A 15,504-nucleotide genomic window follows, 5' to 3' on the forward strand; every position below is an offset into this window, starting at 1 on the left:
GACAAGTTATTTGGAAATGAGACTTGGGAGGATGAACTTCCCTTGCTCACCAAAGAACTGGATGACTTGTCTAGGCAGAAACTGCCTCAAAAGAGGCAGGATCCTGGGAAGTTTTCTATACCTTGTACCATAGGCACCATGACCTTCAAGAAGGCCTTGTGTGACTTAGGGTCAAGTGTGAACCTCATGCCCCTCTCTGTAATGGAGAAATTAGGGATCTTAGAGGTGCAAGCTGCAAGAATCTCATTAGAGATGGCAGACAACTCAAGAAAACAAGCCCATGGACTTATAGAGGATGTTCTGGTTAAAGTTGAAGACCAGTACATTCCTACTGATTTCATAGTCCTAGAGACTGGGAAGTGCATGGATGAATCCATCATCCTTGGCAGACCCTTCCTAGCCACAGCAAAGGCTGTGATTGATGTTGACAGAGGAGAGTTAATCATTCAAGTGAATGAAAAATCCTTGGTGTTTAAGGCCCAAGGATATCCCTCTGTCATCATGGAGAGGAAGCATGAAGAGCTTCTCTCAAAACAGAGCCAAGCAGAGCCCCCACAGTCAAACTCTAAGTTTGGTGTTGGGAGGCCACAACCAAACTCTAAGTTTGGTGTTGAACCCCCACATTCAAACTCTAAGTTTGGTGTTGGGAGGTTCCAACATTGCTCTGATCATTTCTGAGGCTCCATGAGAGTCCTCTGTCAAGCTAATGACAGTAAAGAAGCGCTTGTTGGGAGGCAACCCAATGTTTTATAGTTAACCATTTTCTTTTGTTATTTTATCTTTTTTGTAGGTTGATGATCATAAGAAGTCACAAAAACAATGAAAAAAGCAAAAACAAAATGAAAAACAGGAAGAAAAACAGCACACCCTGGAGGAAGATGCTGCTGGCGTTTAAACGCCAGTCAGCCTAGCAGTTGGGCGTTTAACGCCCAGTCTGGCACCTTTCTGGGCGTTTAACGCCAGAAAGGGGCACCAGACTGGCGTTAAACGCCAGTAAAGGGCAAAAACCTGGCGTTAAACGCCAGGAATGGGCACCAGCCCGGCGTTTAACGCCAGAAATGGCTCAAAACGTGATTTTGAGCAACATTTGGTGCAGGGATGACTTTTCCTTGACACTACAGGATCTGTGGACCCCACAGGACCCTACCATCACTCTCTCTCTTCTTCCCCCATTCACCAATCACCTCAACACCTCTTCCCCAAAAACCCCTCACCTATCAAATCCCATCTTTCTCTTCACCACTCACATCCATCCTTCATAAACCCCACCAACCTCACCCTTCAAATTCAAACCACTTTCCCTCCCAAACCCACCCATAATGGCCGAACCTTTACCCCCCTTCTCTCCTATAAATACCCTTCTTCAACTCTTCATTTTCACACAACCTAAACACCCTTTCTTCCCCCTTCTTGGCCGAATACACCACCATCTCCCTCTTCTTCATTTCTTCTTCTTCTACTCTCTTCTTTCTTCTTTTGATCGAGGACGAGCAAACATTTTAAGTTTGGTGTGGTAAAAGCGTTGCTTTTTCGTCTTTCCATAACCATTTATGGCATCCAAGGCCGGAGAAACCTCTAAAAAGAGGAAAGGGAAGGCAAAAGCTTCCACCTCCGAGTCATGGGAGATGGATAGATTCCTCTCAAGGGTGCATCAAGACCACTTCTATGAAGTTGTGGCCTTGAAGAAGGTGATCTCCGAGGTCCCCTTTTCACTCAAAAAGGGTGAATATCCGGAGATCCGCCATGAGATCCGAAGAAGAGGTTGGGAAGTTCTTACCAACCCCATTCAACAAGTCGGAATCTTGATGGTTCAAGAGTTCTATGCCAATGCATGGATCACAAAGAACCATGACCAAAGTGTGAACCCGAATCCAAAGAATTATCTCACTATGGTTCGGGGGAAATACTTGGATTTTAGTCCGGAGAGTGTGAGGGTGGCGTTCAACTTGCCTATGATGCAAGGAGATGAGCATCCTTACACTAGAAGGGTCAACTTTGATCAAAGGTTGGACCAAGTCCTCACAATCATATGTGAAGAGGGCGCACAATGGAAGCAAGATTCAAGGGGAAAGCCGGTCCAATTGAGAAGGCATGACCTCAAGCCCGTGGCTAGAGGATGGTTAGAGTTCATACAACGGTCAATCATCCCCACTAGCAACCGGTCCGAAGTTACCATAGACCGGGCCATCATGATCCATAGTATCATGATTGGAGAAGAAATAGAGGTTCATGAGGTTATAGCCCAAGAACTCTATAAGGTGGCGGACAAGACCTCCACCTTGGCAAGGTTAGCCTTTCCTCATCTCATTTGTCACCTCTGTTATTCAGTTGGAGTTGACATAGAGGGAGACATCACCATTGATGAGGATAAGCCCATCACCAAGAAAAGGATGGAGTACACAAGAGACCTCACTCATCATGAGATCCCTGAGATTCCTCAAGGGATGAATTTTCCTCCACAAAACTATTGGGAGCAACTAAACACCTCCCTAGGAGAATTGAGTTCCAACATGGGACAACTAAGGGTGGAGCATCAAGAACACTCCATTATCCTTCATGAAATTAGAGAAGATCAAAGAATCATGAGGGAGGAGTAACAAAGGCAAGGAAGAGACATTGAGGAGCTCAAGCACTCCATAGGATCTTCAAGAGCAAGAAAGAGCCGCCATCACTGAGGTGGACCCGTTCTTTGATTTCCTTGTTATTTGTTCTTCTGTTTTTCGAATTTTATGCTTATGTTTATCCATGTTTGTGTCTTATGATCATTAGTGTCTTAGTGTCTATGCCTTAAAGTTATGAATGTCCTATGAATCCATCACCTTTCTTCAATAAAAACGTGCCTAATTGATAAAAGAAAGAATTGCATGAATTTGAATTTTATAATAGTTTAATTATTTTGATGTGGTGGCAATATTTTTGTTCTCTGAATGTATGCTTAAACAGTGCATATGTATCTTGAATTTGTGGTTCATGAATGTTGGCTCTTGAAAGAATGATGAAAAAGGAGACATGTTACTGAGGATCTGAAAAATCAATAAAATAATTCTTGAAGCAAGAAAAAGCATTTCAAAAAAAAAAAAAGAAAAAAGGAAACGAAAAAAAAAAAAAAAAGAGAGAAAGAAAAAAAGAAAGAATAAGAGTTGTGATCCAAGGCAATAAGAGTGTGCTTAAGAACCCTGGACACCTCTAATTGGGGACTTCAGCAAAACTAAGTCACAATCAAAAAAGGTTCACCCAATTATGTGTCTGTGGCATGTATGTATCCGGTGGTAATACTGGAAGACAGAGTGCTTTGGGCCACAGCCAAGACTCAGTAAATAGCTATGTTCAAGAATCATCATACTTTACTAGGAGAATCATTAACACTATCTGGATTCTGAGTTCCTAAAGAAGCCAACCATTCTGAATTTCAAAGGATAGATTGAGATGCCAAAACTGTTCAGAGGCAAAAAGTTAAAAGTCCCGCTCATCTGATTAATACTGATCTTCACAGATGTTTTTGGAATTCATTGCATATTCTCTTCTTCTTATCTTATTTGATTTTCAGTTGCTTGGGGACAAGCAACAATTTAAGTTTGGTGTTGTGATGAGCGGATAATTTGTATACTTTTTGGCATTGTTTTTAGTATGTTTTTGATATGATCTAGTTAGTTTTTAGTATATTTTTATTAGTTTTTAGTTAAAATTCACTTTTCTGGACTTTACTATGAGTTTGTGTGTTTTTCTGTGATTTCAGGTATTTTCTGGCTGAAATTGAGGGACCTGAGCAAAAATCTGATTCAGAGACCAAAAAGGACTGCAGATGCTGTTGGATTCTGACCTCCCTGCACTCGAAGTGGATTTTCTGGAGCTACAGAAGCCCAATTGGCGCGCTCTCAACGGCGTTGGAAAGTAGACATCCTGGGCTTTCCAACAATATATAATAGTCCATACTTTGCCCAAGATTTGATGGCCCAAACCGGCGTTCAAAGTCACCTCAAGAAATCCCAGCGTTAAACGCTGGAACTGGCACCTAATTGGGAGTTAAACGCCCAAACTGGCACCAAAGCTGGCGTTTAACTCCAAGAAGAGTCTCTACACGAAATTGCTTCACTGCTCAGCCCAAGCACACACCAAGTGGGCCCGGAAGAGGATTTTTATGTCATTTACTTATTTATGTACACCCTAGGCTACTAGTTTCTTATAAGTAGGACCTTTTACTATTGTATAGAAATCTTTTGATCACTTTTAGATCTCTAGATCATCTTTGGACATTTTAGTTCTTAGATCATTGGGAGGCTGGCCATTCGGCCATGCCTAGACCTTGTTCTTATGTATTTTCAACGGTGGAGTTTCTACACACCATAGATTAAGGTGTGGAGCTCTGCTGTACCTCGAGTATTAATGTAATTACTATTGTTCTTCCATTCAATTCCACTTGTTCTTTTACCAAGATATCACTTGTTCTTCAACATGATGAAGGTGATGATTGACGCCCATCACCATTCTCACTCATGAACAAGGTGACTGACAACCATTCTTGTTCTACACGCATTTGAGGCTTAGTGAATATCTCTTGGATTTCTGATTGCATGATGCATGGTTGATCGCCTGACAACCGAGTGCTCGCCTGACAAACGAGCCAGCCATTCCGTGAGATCAGAGTCTTCGTGGTATAGGCAAGAACTGATGGCAGCATTCAAGAGAATCCGGAAGGTCTAACCTTGTCTGTGGTATTCTGAGTAGGATTCAATGATTGAATGACTGTGACGTGCTTCAAACCTGTAACCTACTGGGCGTTAGTGACAGACGCAAAAGAGTTATTCTATTCCGGTAGGGGAGGGAACCAAACCGGTGATTGGCAGTACTGTGACAGAGTGCGTGCATTAGCTTTCACTGCGCGGATGGGAGGTAGCTGCTGACAACAGTGAAACCCTACACGAGCTTGCCATGGAAAGGAGTAAGAAGGGTTGGATGAAGACAGTAGGAAAGCAGAGAGACGGAAGGGAAGGCATCTTCATACGCTTGTCTGAAGCTCTTACACCAATGATATACATAAGTATCACTATCTTTATCTTTTATATTATTTTCGTTCATCACCATATACATCTGAGTTTGCCTGACTAAGATTTACAAGATGACCATAGCTTGCTTCAATACTAACAATCTCCGTGGGATCGACCCTTACTCACGTAAGGTTTATTACTTGGACGACCCAGTGCACTTGCTGGTTAGTTGTGCGAAGTTGTGTAATGCCATGGTATTGAGCGCACCAAGTTTTTGGAGCCATTACCGGGGATTATGAGAGTTGTGAAAAGTATAGTTCACAATTTCGCGCACCACCTATCAGCAAAAAGTATCGTCAACATAAAAAATGCCAAGCAGAAAATCACCAAAGATGCAAACTTTTTCAGAATCAAGCAAAAATCATCATCAAAAGTGCAACCAGAAGCGGCGAAAACATGCAAAAGCCCTAAGAAAAGATTCAAGCAACGAGAAAAGCAAAAGACTCACACCAAAAAACAAAGAAATTCCAGAACACGCAAACAATCAGGCATGGTAAAAACAAAAAGATCCCAACTTTCCCTGAGCAAAATTCAAAACTTTCTACCGACATATAAAAGGGACAGAGGAAGAAAAATCGAACCTAGAGAAATAGGAAAACCTTGAAAGAAAGCCGAAGAGCAGAAGCAACAAAGCCACCCCTTGAAAGCGAGAAACCGCAAAGATAGAATGAGAAAATCTGGGAGTCACTCCTCTTCCACAGAGAGCAATGACAGAACAGATGTTGCAAGAAGAAGTTACGAAAGAAATAGAAAATGAGAGAGTAAAGGGAGAAGTTACAAAGAAGAGCAAATAAGAGAAACCGTTTTTGATCGAGAAAATTCAAAATAAAAGCCAGGAGAAAACGGGGCAATTAATACCAATTAAATGAAGGTATTAAACCCTTTCACATTCCCCAAAAGCAAAGCGCTGATATAAAAGCGCGCGCCTTCAGAGGAAAACGTTCTACATTAAAAAAGATTCTACAAAAAGAAGAAATCGACAAAATTCTTGAGTTCGGCTTCGTCATAAAAGGACCGAAGTCAAAAACTCGACCTCAACAGAAAGGCCGAGCTCAAGCAGGGGCACTGTTCATACCCTGGGTCGAGCTGTCCAACTTGAGATGTTCTACAGACAAAGCGACCGACCTCTTCAGGACAAGACAACCCGACCTCTTCTCAAAGAGCTCGGCCAAATCACAGGAAAGCCCAAACAAAGGGCCCAAATAGAGGAACACGTCCTAAATCCAAGGGCAGCCCAAATCCCGTAGAGATAAAGGCGGTTCCCTTGAAAGATAAGATGACCTCACTTAAAGATAAGATAAAGATAAGATAGGATAACTAACTTATCTTATCCACAGGAGGCCACATCTCACCATTATAAATACACTGGAGCACCCAGGTATAACTCATATTCTGATTCTACTCAATACCTGCTTAATACCCTTGCTAACTTAAGCATCGGAGTCCCTTGCAGGTACCCCCCACCCTCCGGGGACGAAGGATCAGCACCATCACCAAGTCCAACAAGTCGGACACACCAGCTCTGGCCGCTATACACCTGCCGGATACATCGGCTCCGACCAACATAGAAGATCTCGACCGAGATCGACCTACAGTTTCAGGTAACCCCCGGAACAGCTGCTATGATCCTTCAATTAATAAAAGTCCTTTGAAAATAAATCAAAACAAAAAGAAAAAGAAGAAGAAAAGCCAAAAGCTGGCAAAGAAACAAATAATAAGGCTAGACATCAATAGCTTGGACCCTAGAACACATGCCTGTGGTATTTTTGTACTAGGATATGCTTGGAAAAGTAAGTTCTAAGGAGTATTTCAAAACTTGGCCTCTTAGATCAACTGGTTTGGGATTGCCAGCTGAAAGTCCACAATAAAGAGCAACCTAGATACAAAACATTTAGTTATCCAAAGAGATGCTGGGCATCAATGATCCTAGGAAGAAAAAGGTGAGCCATGTGTCTGTGGTGAAGAAATGTTGAGTGAAAGTAAGCCAAAGGCCACTACAACATTTGCCACCAAGCTTTCAATAAGTAATAAGCTCTCTAATACAAAAGAAAGAAGAAAAAGCTAACAAGGGAAATAAGCAAAAAGTAAGGTATTGTATCAGCAACCTTGGTGAACCCTTTAGGAGACATTGTTTGTTTTGACAGCAAGTAATAAATGAACTACTATTGATCTGCATAAAACCCCATAAACCAAATTCAACTATCTGCCTAATAAGGACATATATACTTCTCTATTTCATTCTATCTTCTCTTATGTTTAGTGCTTGCTTGGGGACAAGCAAGATTTAAGTTTGGTGTTGTGATGACAAGTCATCATATGCCCATTTTTCAAGCTAATTTCACTTGTTTCACTAGTTTTTATGCACTTTCTTGCATTCTAAGTAAGTAATTTGGAATGGAAATACATGGTTTCTTTGAATCAAACAACCACCATTTAATTGATGCTAAATCATGAGGTTTGAGCTAAATTTAATTGATTTTTAATGATTTATAAACCTTGTGAATTTGGTGATACTTTGATTGGTTGTTTTTATTAATTGTAAGTGAAGAAAAGAACAAAGCAAGAAAGCGTGGCCTAAGAAGTGTGGCCCAAGGAAGAAAATAGTGTGGCAAAATGAAGGAGGGAAGCCACACTGCTCTCCCCAAGAGCACAGTGCTCTCCAAGGGAGCACAACAATGAACCAAGCATGCAAGGAAGAGCAAAAATTCTGCTCTGCTCTCCTCAAGAGAAATTTCGGGCTCCTCATGGAAAAATTGAAGGAAAATTAACTCCAAGTGCCACCCATGGGTTTCGAACCCAAGCTCAAGAGGGAAGGAAGTAGCGCTCAAATGAAAGGAAAATTGGCTTGTTTTCAACCTCCAAGGTTTGAACACAAGGCCTCCAAGAAAGTAAAAGTCTAGGCGCTACTTTGGTGCCAAGGAAACCAAGGAAGTTTGCTCCAAAGAGCCATCCAGCAAGTTTCAAACTTGGGACTCCCCTTTGGAAGCCCCATTGCGCTGCCCACAAGGAGAGCAGAGCGCTACTCCTTGGCACGCACATGGGCATGCTTGACACGGCCAGAAGGGAGCTTGGGCGCACGGGCAGGATGCACACATGACACCACTGCTCCACTCTCCACAAGAGCGGAGCAGCATCCTGATGTCTCACCAACCTTGGCACGCAACAAGGATCCCCATACAAGGCTTCAATGCTCTGCTCTCCACAAGAGCAGAGCATCCTCCTGGGAGCAACTTGGGCTGAAATTCAATTAAAAATACAACTTAATTTATTTCTTCACCAAATTTAAAAGCCCATCCAAATTCTAAAATCCAAGAATAGAAAGTGTATAAATATAGGTTAGTTTTGAGCTTTTACTTTGGATTTGAGATCTTAGAGAATTAGGAAGGATAATTGATCTCTCTTCTTCCTTGTTCTTGCTTGAGCACTCTTTACTTCTGGCTTTGGATCTTGGGTGGAGAATTGAAGAACTTCTGTTTCAATCTCACCTTGAGATCTCTTGTTTACTTTTTCTGCATAATTGAATTTCAATTTCTGTTTACTACTTCATCTTTTCTTTTCTTCTGCAATTCACTTTTCCATTCTCCTTTGCAATTGTTCTTGTTGGATCAAGGAAGGATTTGAGATCTAGACTTGTTTTCTAGTCTCTTCCACTCCTGAGATCTTCAACCATCTTTTAATTTTCTGCAATTAAGCACAAGTCATTTTCTGTTTTATATTTCAAAGCATTCTATCCTTACTTTTGAGATCTGTTTCAATTCAATTCATCTTCTACTCTTCTGTTTAATGCAATTTACTTCTGCTTGTTTAAATTCTGAAATCCCAATCCCTCAATCCCCTTTACCATTCAAACAATTTATATTTCTTGCACTCTAAGTTACCGTAATTTACATTTCTTGCACTTTAAGTTTCAGTCATTTAATTTCTTGTTCTTTAAGATTCAGTACCTTTACTTTTAGTTCTCTTCAATTTCTGTAATTCATCCCTCTCCCTTTATATTTCTTGCAGTTTATCTTCTGTCCACTACAAATCGCTCAACCAATACTTGATTCGCTTGACTAAATTAACCACTAAACTAAAATTGCTCAATCCTTCAATCCCTGTGGGATCGACCTCACTCGTGTGAGTTATTATTACTTGATGTGACCCGGTACACTTGCCGGTGTGTTTCATGTTGGATCGTTTTCCACACATCAAGGGCTTGAAGCGGCTACGACAAAATGAAAGAAAAAAGCCATGGTGGAACAAGTGGCAGCAACAACGATGAGAGTTGAGGTGGCAGCGACGATGAAAGATGCAACGTTGGTGGAAATGACAACAATGAAAGATGCAGCAACGAGATTGAAACTACGACGAGTGATAGTGATGGTGAGGGCTCAAATTGTTGATGACAAAGTGATGAAAAAAAGTCAAAGTGAAAGACGCGACAGCGATGACAATGAAAGATGCGGTAGCTGTGAGTGATAACAACGGTGAGAAAATGCTTGTGAGAGAATGACACATTAGGAAGGGGCGAGAGCAGATGGTTTTTTAGATGGTTTTCTTACTGTGAGCGAGAGAGTGAGAGAGTCAAAGTGAGTGAGAAAGAGGAGAGCGGGTGATGAGCGGATAATTTGTACGCTTTTTGGCATTGTTTTTAGTATGATTTTAGTATATTTGGTTTTGTTTTTAGTATATTTTTATTAGTTTTTAGTTAAAATTCACTTTTCTAGACTTTACTATGAGTTTGTGTGTTTTTCTGTGATTTCAGGTATTTTCTGGCTGAAATTGAGGGACCTGAGCAAAAATCTGATTCAGAGACTGAAAAGGACTGCAGATGCTGTTGGATTCTGACCTCCCTGCACTCGAAGTGGATTTTCTGGAGCTACAGAAGCCCAATTGGCGCGCTCTCAACGGCGTTGGAAAGTAGACATCCTGAGCTTTCCAGAAATATATGATAGTTTATACTTTGCCCAAGATTTGATGGCCCAAACCGGCGTTCAAAGTCACCTTCAGATTTCCCAGCATTAAACGCCGGAACTGGCACCTAAATGGGAGTTAAACGCCCAAACTGGCATAAAAGCTGGCGTTTAACTCCAAGAAGAGTCTCTACACGGAAATGCTTCATTGCTCAGCCCAAGCACTCACCAAGTGGGCCCGGAAGTGGATTTTTATGTCATTTACTCATCTCTGTACACCCTAGGCTACTAGTTCTCTATATATAGGACCTTTTACTATTGTATTTTCATCTTGAGATCTTTGAATCTTTTGATCACCGGGAGGCTGGCCTCACGGCCATGCCTGGACCTTGTTCTTATGTATTTTCAACGGTGGAGTTTCTACACACCATAGATTAAGGTGTGGAGCTCTGCTGTACCTCGAGTATTAATGCGATTACTATTGTTCTTCTATTCAATTCCGCTTGTTCTTTGTCGAAGATATTCATTTGCACCCAAGAACATGATGAATATGATGATTATGTGACACTCATCACCATTCTCACTTATGAACAAAGTGAATGACAACCACTCTTGTTCTACAAGCAAACGAGGCTCTAATGTTTATCTCTTGGATTCCTGATAACACGATGCATGGTTGATCGCCTGACAACCGAGCGCTCGCCTGACAAACGAGCCAGCCATTCCGTGAGATCAGAGTCTTCGTGGTATAGGCAAGAACTGATGGCGGCATTCAAGAGAATCCGGAAGGTCTAACCTTGTCTGTGGTATTCTGAGTAGGATTCAATGATTGAATGACTGTGACGTGCTTCAAACTCCTGAAGGCGGGGCATTAGTGACAGATGCAAAAGAATCAATGGATTCTATTCCGGCCTGATCGAGAACCGACAGATGGATAGCCGTGCCGTGACAGGGTGCGTTGAACATTTCCACTGAGAGGATGGGAGGTAGCCACTGACAACGGTGAAACCCTTGCATAAGCTTGCCATGGAAAGGAGTAAGAAGGATTGGATGAAGACAGTAGGAAAGCAGAGAGACGGAAGGGACAGCATCTTCATGCGCTTATCTGAAGCTCTCACCAATGATATGCATAAGTATCTCTATCTTTATCTTTATGTTTTATTCGTATATCATCTATACTCATTTGAGTCTGCCTGACTAAGATTTACAAGGTGACCATAGCTTGCTTCATACCAACAATCTCCGTGGGATCGACCCTTACTCGCGTAAGGTTTATTACTTGGACGACCCAGTGCACTTGCTGGTTAGTTGTGCGGAGTTGTGATGGAGAGTTGAGATTGCAATGAGCGTACCATGTTGATGGCGCCATTGATGATCACAATTCCGTGCACCAAGTTTTTGGCGCTGTTGCCGGGGATTGTTTCCTGTATGGACAGCTGACGGTTCATCTTGTTGCTTAGATTAGGTATTTTTCAGAATTCTTAAGAATGAGTTCTAGAGTTTCATGATGATCTGTTGAAGTCTGGCTGGCTGTGAAGCCATGTCTAATCTTATTGGACCGAGGTTTCAACTGATCATCACAAGAGCTTGTTGATTTCTATCAATCTTGCTATTGGAGCAATGATCTGCTAAGGCTTGGCTGGCCATTGCCCATGTCTAGTGTTTTGGACCGAAGCTTTCTTTGAAAGCTTGGCTGGCTGTGAAGCCATGTCTGATTCCTGGACCGGAGTCTTAGACTAGCATTGCAATGATTCCTGGAATCCAAATTAAGAATTCTGAAACCTTTATTTTCTATTTCCATATAATTTTCGAAAAATCCAAAAAAAAAAATTTCAAAATCATAAAAACCAAAAATATTTTATGTTTCTTGTTTGAGTCTAGTGTCTCATCTTAAGTTTGGTGTCAATTGCATGCATTCATTCAAGTGTCTTAAGGATCTTCAAGTAATTCTTGATGATTTCTTACTCTGATCTTTGAATTCTCTTGACTTGAGTGTTTATGTGTCTCATATGCATTCTCATTAGTGTCAGTAGTATGCAAACTGCTAAGTTTGGTGTCTTGCATGCATTGTTATTTAGTTGCATTTTGATTATTCTTCATTATTAAAAATCCAAAAAAATTTTTAATTTGTGTCTTTTCAAGTCAATAATACAGAGAATTGAAGATTCAGAACATTCAGCAGAGGAATTGCACAGAAAAAGCTGGGCGTTCAAAACGCCCAGTGAAGAAGACAGACTGGCATTTAAACGCCAGCCAGGGTGCCTGGCTGGGCGTTTAATGCCCAAAAGGGTAGAGTTTTGGGCGTTAAACGCCAGAATGTGCACCATTCTGGGCGTTTAACGCCAGGATGGCACAAGGGGGAGGATTTTGTTTTCAAATCAATTTTTTTCAAGTTTTCAAAGTTTTTCAAAATCAAATCTTTTTCAAATCATATCTTTTCAATCAAATCTTTTTCAAAATCAATTTCTTTCCTTTTTCAAAGATACTTGCTAACAATTAATGATTTGATTGAACATTTTAAGTAATGTTGCCTTTTCTGTTGAGAAAGGTTTAATGATTGAATCATATCTTTTCTTGTTAGGCAAGTCATTAATTTTTAAGATCAAATTTTTTTTTAATTTGTTTTCAAATCATATCTTTTCAATCATATCTTTTTAAAACCATAACTTTTTAATCATATCTTTTTAATCATATCTTTTTCAAACTAGTTTTTAATCATATCTTTTTTATTTCTAATTTCAAAATCTTTTTCAAAAATCACTTGATCTATTTCCCACTCTTAGTTTTCGAAAATTATCAATCAACTTTCAAAATGTTTTTAAAATCTTTTTAACTTAATTTTCGAAAATTTCTTCCTCTCTTCTCACATCCTTCTATTTCTGGAGTACCACTCCTTCTCAATGCACAATTCGAACTCTATCTGATTAAGTTCGAATTCTTCTACCTTCTTCCTTCTATTTTTCTTTTCTTCTGATACCTCAAGGAATCTCTATACTGTGACATAGAGGATTCCACATTTTCTTGTTCTCTTCTCTTTCATATGAGCAGGAACAAAGACAAAAGCATTCTTGTTGAAGCTGACCCTGAACCTGAAAGGACCTTGAAGCGAAAGCTAAGAGAAGCTAAGGCACAACTCTCTGTAGAGGACCTAACAGAAATCTTCAAAGAAGAAGACATGGCAGCCGAAAACAACAACAATGCCAACAATGCAAGGAAGGTGCTGGGTGACTTCACTGCACCTACTCCCGACTTCTATGGGAGAAGCATCTCTATCCCTGCCATTGGAGCAAACAACTTTGAGCTTAAGCCTCAATTAGTTTCTCTAATGCAACAGAATTGCAAGTTTCATGGACTTCCATTGGAAGATCCTCATCAGTTTTTGGCTGAGTTCTTGCAAATCTGTGACACTGTCAAGACTAATGGGGTTGACCCTGAGGTCTACAGACTTATGCTATTCCCTTTTGCTGTAAGAGACAGAGCTAGGACATGGTTGGACTCACAACCTAAAGAAAGCCTGGACTCATGGGAAAAGCTAGTCAATGCCTTCTTGGCAAAGTTCTTTCCACCTCAAAAATTGAGTAAGCTTAGAGTGGAAGTCCAAACCTTCAGACAGAAGGATGGAGAATCCCTCTATGAAGCTTGGGAAAGATACAAACAATTGATCAGAAAATGTCCTTCTAACATGCTTTCTGAATGGAGCATCATAGGTATTTTCTATGATGGTCTCTCTGAACTATCCAAGATGTCTTTGGATAGCTCTGCTGGAGGATCTCTTCATCTGAAGAAGACGCCTACAGAAGCTCAAGAGCTAATTGAAATGGTTGCAAATAACCAATTCATGTACACTTCTGAAAGGAATCCTGTGAACAATGGGACAAGTCAGAAGAAAGGAGTTCTTGAGATTGATACTCTGAATGCCATTCTGGCTCAGAACAAGATATTGACTCAAACAAGTCAATTTGATTTCTCAAAGTCTGTCTGGAATGCAAAATGCACCTGGCAGTACTAAGGATGCTTCATCTGAAGAAAAAGCTTATGATCCTGAGAACCCTTCAATGGAAGAGGTGAATTACCTAGGAGAACCCTATGGAAACACCTATAATTCTTCATGGAGAAATCACCCAAATTTCTCATGGAAGAATCAAGAGAGACCTCAACAAGGCTTCAACAACAATAATGGTGGAAGAAACAGGTTTAGCAATGGCAAGCCTTTTCCATCATCTTCTCAGCAACAGACAGAGAATTCTAAGCAAGACCCCTCTGACTTAGCAACCATGGTCTCTGATCTAATCAAAACCACTCAAAGTTTCATGACTGAAACAAGGTCCTCCATTAGGAATTTGGAGGCACAAGTGGGACAGCTAAGCAAGAAAATTACTGAACTCCCTCCAAGTACTCTCCCAAGCAATACAGAAGAAAATCCAAAAGGAGAGTGCAAGGCCATCAACATGGCCGAATTTGGAGAGGAGGGAGAGGAAGTGAACGCCACTGAGGAAGACCTCAATGGGCGTGCACTGACCTCCAATGAGTTCCCTAATGAGGAACCATGGGAATCTGAGGCTCAAAATGAGATCATAGAGATTCCATTGGACTTACTTCTGCCTTTCATGAGCTCTGATGAGTATTCTTCCTCTGAAGAGGATGAGTATGTCACTGAAGAGCAAGTTGCTAAATACCTTGGAGTAATCATAAAGCTAAATGACAAGTTATTTGGAAATGAGACTTGGGAGGATGAACCTCCTTTGCTCACCAAAGAACTGGATGACTTGTCTAGGCAGAAATTACCTCAAAAGAGACAAGACCCTGGGAAGTTTTCAATACCTTGTACCATAGGCACCATGACCTTCAAAAAGGCTCTGTGTGACTTAAGGTCAAGTGTAAACCTCATGCCCCTCTCTGTAATGGAGAAACTAGGGATCTTTGAGGTGCAAGCTGCAAGAATCTCACTAGAGATGGCAGACAATTCAAGAAAACAAGCTTATGGACTTGTAGAGGATGTTCTGGTACAAGTTGAAGACCATTACATCCCTACTGATTTCATAGTCCTAGAGACTGGGAAATGCATGGATGAATCCATCATCCTTGGCAGACCCTTCCTAGCCACAGCAAAGGCTGTGATTGATGTTGACAGAGGTGAGCTGATCATTCAAGTGAATGAAGAATCCTTTGTGTTTAAGGCTCAAGGATACCCCTCTGTCACCATGGAGAGGAAGCATGAAGAGCTTCTCTCAAATCAGAGTCAAGCAGAACCCCCACAGTCAAACTCTAAGTTTGGTGTTGGGAGGCCACAATCAAACTCTAAGTTTGGTGTTGAACCCCCACATTCAAACTCTAAGTTTGGTGTTGGGAGGTTCCAACATTGCTCTGAGAAAATATGAGCTCCATGAGAGCCCTCTGTCAAGCTACTGACATTAAAGAAGCGCTTGTTGGGAGGCAACCCAATGTTATATTTTATCTACTTTCTTTTGTTATTTTATGTTTTTCGTAGGTTGATGATCATGAGAAGTCACAAAATCAATTGAAAAAGCAAAAACAGAATGAAAAACAGGAAGAAAAACAGCACA

The 15,504-nt window shown here is 40.9% G+C and overlaps 1 non-coding gene across 1 annotated transcript; it reads right to left on the minus strand.

Moving 5' to 3' along the window:
- Positions 1-13,520: 13,520 nt before the first annotated feature.
- Positions 13,521-13,628, minus strand: LOC130953627 (small nucleolar RNA R71). The gene has a single exon (XR_009075790.1). It is a non-coding gene; the product is annotated as a small nucleolar RNA R71 (small nucleolar RNA).
- Between the last annotated feature and the right edge of the window lie 1,876 nt (positions 13,629-15,504).

The sequence above is a fragment of the Arachis stenosperma genome, chromosome 9 (genome assembly GCF_014773155.1).
Source record: "Arachis stenosperma cultivar V10309 chromosome 9, arast.V10309.gnm1.PFL2, whole genome shotgun sequence".
NCBI lineage: Eukaryota > Viridiplantae > Streptophyta > Magnoliopsida > Fabales > Fabaceae > Arachis > Arachis stenosperma.